Raw genomic sequence first — 8,222 nt, forward strand, 5'->3', positions numbered from 1 at the left:
AGCCTTATTCTTACTCAAATTTCCCCCATGAATGCCAAGTGGGGAGTATAATAAAGAGATTTAAAAAGTCAAATATATCTAATAAAAGGTGGGGAGACTCTAGCTACATTATTCATCCATCTTTGCAATTAATAGTGGCAATGTCACTGTCCTCTTCCTTGCCTTCCTTCTCTTAAATTGTTTACTATTTTTTTATTAGTTGCAAGTGAATCGAGTATTAAATCCATCAAACTCGTGAACTAAAGTTGTTTTGATCAAATGTTTACATTTTGGACTTTTGTAATTTTTATCAAAATTATAAATAATTAATTGAAATGATTTCCTTTAGTTTCCACGCTTGTTAATTTATGCCATAAGGACAAAATATTAAAGCATTCACTTTGAATCCAACTAAAGGGTAAAAACATAGATTTGTGTTTCCTTTTAGGACCTCTAAACCTCTTCTAGTCAAATTTTATTTCTCTATCAAAACTCAACTTTTTTCAAAGACTAAAAATACCATTTTATAGATCTCGGAGTCAATATCATCATTATATAAATTTTATAGTGTTTTGATTAGTTGTATTATGTTATAAATTCAAAATAATATTAGTATTTTAACATTTTAGAAGATCTTCCTTCCAAAAAAGGAAAAAATAGTAAATCATATATATATATATATATATATATATATATATAATTTATTCCTAGAGGAGAGAGTCCTCTTCAAGAATATGTAATTTTTTTTAAAAAGGTGTAGATTTGATAGAAAAGTTTTGACGGGACGAAAAAATTGTTGATTTCTAATAAGGTTGACCTTGAGTACTAATAACAAAGAAAATACACATCAAAAACCAATATTTTTTTTTTTGTTCCCTATCTATACATGTCATCTATAACATATTTTCAAATCATAGCAAACATATATGATTTGGATATAGTTGTTTGACGGGAACTACATCCTTTTTTTTTTGCAACTAAAAAAAGGACATCAAAATTTTAAAAATGAATAAATTCTTACTGATTTTTAAAAAAAAAAAAAAATATATATATATATATATATATAGGCTTAAAATTCATCCAATTTCACACATTTCATCAGTTTACATCATCTTCAAATTCTAAACACATTTACCATTTTTATATTGTTAAAGTTGAATAATTGTGTTCTTAGATCTTTTTTATTTATAAAAGGTGACACAAGTTTTTGATTTTACCCTAAATTGTATTTTTTAATCACAATTAAATTTTATTGGTTAATGTATTTATTTTTTTATTTTTATTTAAGTTCTATTTATTATTAGTCAGGAATACCAAAAATTGATTTCTAAAGTTAGAAGACTTTTATTTTAAAAAGGTTTTTTTAACTATTTATTTCTAATTTTTCATTGGTTATTCATTATTTTCATAACAAAAATAAAGAGTACAGATAAGTGTGAATTAATTGTCTCTAATACTGGAAAAACAAAAACAAAAAAACAAAAACAAAAAACTTACTCTTGACAAATCAAATGGTAAATAAAAAAACCTCTTTTTAAATTCCTGTAAATCAAAATTGTAGAACTTTCAACCAAATGTTAGCATCTTCCTACCCTTTGCCAAACCACTAGGCACTTTAGAACAAAAAACACAAGCATTTAACAAAGCATAATAGATGGAATGATTTTTCCATTGCTTAGGTATGCATAATGTAGAACCATTGACAAGGGCTACTAACTCTTTAGATACTACATTTTACATTTTAGATTTTGGGCTACTAACTCTTTGCATACTACATTTCACATTTTACATTTTTGTTCTATAATTGTCATACTTTAACATTTATGTTTGTCTATTTTTTCTTTATCAAAAAATTGCACGTAAATAATAATAAAAAATGGGTCAAAGATGTCCAAATTCAATCAATTAACTAATATTATATAGTAGAAAAGGTTAGCAGCAGTGGCATACACATTGTCATGGGTGCCTCCAGGAATCCTATTGGTTTTAAGACACAAGCATTGTCATGGGTGCCTCCTGGAATCGTATTATTTTTAATATAATTTATCATATTCTAGGATAGTTTGTGTTTAACATATTGTCCTTTTGTTTCTATATGAGAGCCAAGACATGAATATGAGTGTTTTAGTTGCTTTTCTTCTTAATATAATCAAAATTGATAATCTTATTGAATTTTTTTTCAATGAGGTGGGATTGAATAGTTAGATCAAACCAAGCATTCTTCATATCTAATTTACAACACAATGTTATTCTTGCAGTGTTACTATCACTAAAACAAGGCCAATCGCCTCCTATTAACAACTCACAATTCCATCACCATTGCTTGAGGAACAATTTTATCCCCAAAGAAATATAATCTAATTCAATATTATGTACTTTTTAAGTTGATTAACTTTTTCCTTAAAAAAATTGAACAAAACATACAATATTGATTGGTCCAAGAGTTAGTGAGAAAGTTCCCAGTGCTTCTAGTCAAAAACGCTTTTTCTTAATGTAGCTACCATTAACTGGCACTCACCTAAAGTGACAGAATAATTTGAGCAAATATTGTAGTCATAGTCAGAAGCTTTGTGATGTACCAAAAGAAATGATTCTGAAATGATAATGCTACAAATGACAAAATAATAGGCACCCACATCATAAAGGTCAAAACATACATACTTGGATCATATGTTGTTGGCACAGTAAGTGCCACCTGTTCAATTTGGATGATTGCTCATCCTCATCCTCTAATGCAACTAATCATTTTTCTTCTTCTTTATAGCTTGTGGGTTTAGTAGAATCCACATATACAATATGTTTTAATTGAATGGCATATAAATGAAATTCTTAACCGCAACACTTTGGTAGTTCAATTTTAAGACCTTGGGAAGTTAAAGATCGATAAAAAAATATATTACCAGCTATCAAATAGGTCAAACCATTGGTACCAAATTTTGTTGAGATCTTGTATCTGGAAAAAAATTCAAATAGAGAAAATGTCAAATATTCAAAGAATAGTGATTAAGAAACTCATCATATTGATGCAGGAGCATCTTGCATGGGAAAATTAAAATTTTAAAAAAAATAAAAATAAATTAAAAAAGAGGAGGAAAAAAAAAGAGAAAAAAAAAATTGTGGAGGAGAGAGAAAGTGACGAAAATAGAAGGAAAAATAATAAAAAATAAAATAGGGAAAAAGGAGAAAAGAGGAATTTCTATTTTCAAGGTGCATAGGTGGCATAAAAAGAAAAATAATAGAAATAGTTGGCATTCCATTAATCGAGGTGTATAGGTGGCAATTTAGAAGTTTGTGGAAAGTTCCTTGAATCATGTATTTAATATTTGTTGGGTGCTTAGTTGTATTTGGGGTGGGAATTTAATATTTATTTAAAGGTAGTTGTATTTACCTTTTATACCACATTGGTTGTGTTTGTAATGTCTTGGGTTAGAAGTACCTATTTAAGCAAGGCTTATTATCATTTGTAATCAAGTTGGAGAAATAGAAGCTCTTCAAGTGTAAGCTCTTCAAATAGAACCTCTTCAAATCTAATCTCTTCTAATGGATTTCAAGTATTAATGGATGCTTTATGAAGCATTTTTGTCATCTCTCTATCTCTATATTGTTGCATTTTTGGTTGTGAGTTTGTAAGGGTGGTGTTGGCCCTTCATCAGTGGTATCAGAGCGGGAGTTCCTAAGTGTGCGGATAGATCGCCGAATGTGAGGCAGTTTGCACCAGGACCTTGAGTTGGGTGAAGTTTGTGAAGAGGTTCTTGATTGTGTAGACAAAGCGCCGACTGTGAGGTAGTTTGCATGAGGTTCTTGTTTTGGATGAGATTTGTCTTCTGAAAACTTGATTATGGAGAAGAGAACGAAGAAGATGACTTTTTTGATTGGATGGATTCTAAGGATTCCTCAACTTGAGAAAATTAGGGCAAGAAATCAAGAGTCATTGCTAGTTGATTTGTAGAAGCAAGTGAATGAATTAGAAGCTAAGTTGCGAGAGTAAAGAGCATGTCACCAGAAAAGAGATGTTGATAATTCATTGGTTGTGGAAAAGAAAGATGATCCAATGGAAGAGCAAGCGGATGAAGAGGAAATCATTTGCCAACCTAAAGTTGAAGAAGATGAAAGAGAAGAGGAAGAGCATGAAGATGACAAGATTTATGAACCTGAAATAAATAATTTGAAGATTGTAGCAATGGAGGAAACATATAGTGCCTTTGTTGGAGATCAAGCAAGTGGAGTAGTTACGTGCATTGTTGACGACATAAAAGAGGCAAGCGAAGATGAAGATGTCAAACAGGGAAATTTCTATGACTCATGGGATGTTGCCTTTGAGATGAGTTTAAAAGATATTAATGATGGTTTGCTTGAGGATCTTGTTAGTCATGTATGGTATGCAAAGGAAGATTGGTATGGTATTGCTAGGTTTGTTACAGGTGTGATTAATTCAACAAGATTGGATGAGAATGAGATTTATACTTGGATAGAGTTCATTGTGAAGGAGCATTTTCAGCAGCAAACACTTGTTCTAGCCAGGTGTTGGAAAAGAAGAAAGAAGGAAATATATCGACATCGGATACTTGTTTCAGCTATGTGTTGGAGGAAGAGAAAAAAAATATGTCAAAAGTGGCTACTTCATTTTGTGAATCCATACTCGCAAAATTTTTCCTACCATGGGAGTCAGATGCAGGAGCATCATGCATCAACAAAAGAAAATAAAAAATAAAATGTGGAAGAATTGCATGTTGGTTTTCTTGTCCCTATTGAGGTGGAAGCTTGTGGTGAAGATGAAGATGGTGGTATATCTTTCTTTTGGCGTCAAAGTGTGGGACACACTTTTCTATCTACCAAGGGAGTCTGATGCAGGAGCATCTTGCATGGGAAAATTAAAATTTTAAAAATTTAAAAAAAAAAGAGGAGAATAAAAAAGAGAGGAAAAAAAAAAAAAAAAAATTTGTGGAGGAGAGAGAAAGTGACGAAAATAGAAGGAGAAATAATAAAAAATAAAATAGGAAAAAAGGAGAAAAGAGGAATTTCTATTTTCAAGGTGCATAGGTGGCATAAAAAGAAAAATAATAAAAATAGTTGTCATTCCATTAATCGAAGTGTATAGATGGCAATTTAGAAGTTTGTGGAAAGTTCCTTGAATCATGTATTTAATATTTGTTGGGTGCTTAGTTGTATTTGGGGTGGGAATTTAATATTTATTTAAAGGTAGTTGTATTTACCTTTTATCCCACATTGGTTGTGTTTGTAATGTCTTGGGTTAGAAGTGCCTATTTAAGCAAGGCTTATTATCATTTGTAATCAAGTTGGAGAAATAGAAGCTCTTCAAGTGTAAGCTCTTCAAGTAGATCCTCTTTGAATGTAATCTCTTCTAATGGATTTCAAGTATTAATGGATGCTTTATGAAGCATTTTTGTCATCTCTCTATCTCCATATTGTTGCATTTTTGGTTGTGAGTTGGTAAGGGTGGTGTGGCCCGTCATCAGTGGTATTAGAGCAAAGGAAAAATAGGAACTCATGGGCTTTATTAATTTGCACAAAATATACATCTAGGAGGACCTTGGCGTTGCTAAGACCTTGAGTAGTGTGTAGTTTCCTTTGGTTGATTTTTCTGTTTTTGTTTTTATTTCTTTTTGTAAGCCTTCTCACCAAATTCATTTAGTACATATCCTTAGTGTACATTAGTACACTCTCTATGTAGGAATGGAGGCTACAAGGAACACATGGCACAACATAAACCTAACCCTAGTGGTTGGACAAAGTATTATAATAAACTGTAATGTTTGATGTCACATTTTATTGTCTTCTCTATTTGGCAACCCAGTCTAGAAAGCTCATGAATGGGTCCTGTAGTGCAACAATGTTCGTATTGAGCAAATCAGTAGAGAGGCACTAGCATTAAGCTGCTACTCTTTTCACCTTTCACAACCTTGGATAGTATCTTCTTCCACTTAATAAACTAAACTAAACTTTAATTAAAATATATTAATTATTTATTCTTTCCATTTTTTTCCTACTTCTAGTTTATTCATCTCATTTTCCTATACATGTGTGTGTGTGCGCATGCGCATGTGCACGTGTGTGTGTAGATACATATATATACATACATACATACATATTATGTATATATACATGTATGTATACATACATACATATGTATGTATGTATACATACATATGTATGTATGTATACATACATATGTATGTATGTATACATACATACATATGTATGTATGTATACATACACACGTATACATACATACATACATATGTATGTATGTAAGAGAGGCTTTCTGTTAGTATTACCACATTCTTTAGTTTGTTAGTATTACCCATAAAATCAACATTTGATAATTAGAGTTGTGTTATTGTCCATTGTAATTCCTATTTTAAACTATGATTTAACCATTCACCAAATTTATCTTTCAGTTTCAATAAATGGTAGGAAGTCAAGCTCCATTGGAGCTCTGATTTATGTAATTATTACCTTCTACTATTTTTCCATGCCCTTAAGTATGCCAACGTCTTGGATCTTAAGAAATGAGCCCATTATTTAGTTTTATTTTAATAATAAAAACTTTAGTCTCTTTTTAATAACCGTCATTCTTCAATCTTGAACTAATGGGTCCTTATTAGATAAAGTGTCATTATCAACAATGGATTTATTAGTTAATTTTTAATTAATGTTCCTTTATTAATAAATGGTTGAGTCATATTAATTAGATCCTTTTTAGTTTATAAGGGCTATTGGAAATGTAATTACTATTAGATTTATTTATATTAACATATATTATAGTGTTTACTTATTGTATCATTGCCTCCCTTTTAATATCAAATTGGACTACTTCAATAAACATGTCTTGTATATTGATTAATATGGTGGTTTAATTATTTATTATCTATCACAATCAATGATAATATGTGTTAATTTCATGTATAAGAAAATTTAGTATTATATTTATATCTTATATTAAGTACTATTTGAACTTCATTATTGCAATTTTATCTTTAGAGGTTCCATTCAAGAGATGATGACATCGTCAATGCCTTCTAATAGAAGAACATGACACAAGTGAAATCATGAAGTAACATGCACTATCGTTATTCTTGTTACCAACTTTATGTAACACCCCACCAAGGGATCCAAAAGAATTAACCTAAAGTTTTACTAAGTTCACCAAACATTTTTTTTTTAACAAGAAAGAATAGCATACACATCAAACATAAAGTAGTGGAAGCAATAACATACAATCATCTATAAGCATACATAACAAGTTACATTCCTTAAGGATCCCAAAACATTGAATAACATTTAAATATAATTTATACAAAGACTAACAATACCACATCCATATGAAAGAATAATTAAAAGTCCAATGTCCATTTAAATAATATACATTTGTTCCGAATTCCACTTGGCAATAAAATTTGGAATGCTCAATCATCCATTGTACATGTCACAGGGTATGAAAGGCTAAAAGAATATACATTTATAAACATAGAATTACATCATCCTCCTCGGATCCATGATACAAAATACAATACAATAAATGAAACCATCCATCATAAAAGATATAAACATCCATCATAAGATATAATCATCCATCATAATGATACAAAGATAGAATGAAAGGAAATGTAGATAAGGAAACTCCAGCCATGATAGCAATAGACGGATCTCAATGGTAAGAGTAAAAGCACTACCACCTGACCACGTAGTAACCCAAAAAGGCCCACTCCCACTGCGCTAAGGAGATAGTCTCAAGTCCCAAACCAAATATCAATCCAACTATCAAAAGTATTCTATAAGTCCAAGAAGTCCTAAAAGTAATCTAACTCAAAGGTTTCAAGATAAATTGATATCTAAACCCAGAGGCACACAAAGACATGTAGGGAATCTACTATGTAAGTGGAAAAGTGTCATTGTACGAATCATGCTAGAGTTACCCTGGCAATCTCTCAGGATCCTGGCCCCCTAGTGATCCCTATGCAACCACTAGTATCCTCTCGTACTAACAAGGCATACTACAGATGCAAGGTCACAACCAAGCATTCTCTCTACTCCCATCCTAGCCTGTACTAGCACTTGAGGCATGGACAAGAACATACAAAGACTCTTATTAGGTTCATTTTACTCTCATTTAGTTTAGTATTTTCACTTATTAAACAACTTACAATGAGTTACCCTAGGGACCACTTAAGGCCCCGGCCTTCATTGCAAGCCACTTCCTAACATTACATATAGATAACCTA

Source organism: Cupressus sempervirens, chromosome 9, assembly GCF_028749045.1.
Source record: "Cupressus sempervirens isolate cs-2001-9-10 chromosome 9, ASM2874904v1, whole genome shotgun sequence".
NCBI lineage: Eukaryota > Viridiplantae > Streptophyta > Pinopsida > Cupressales > Cupressaceae > Cupressus > Cupressus sempervirens.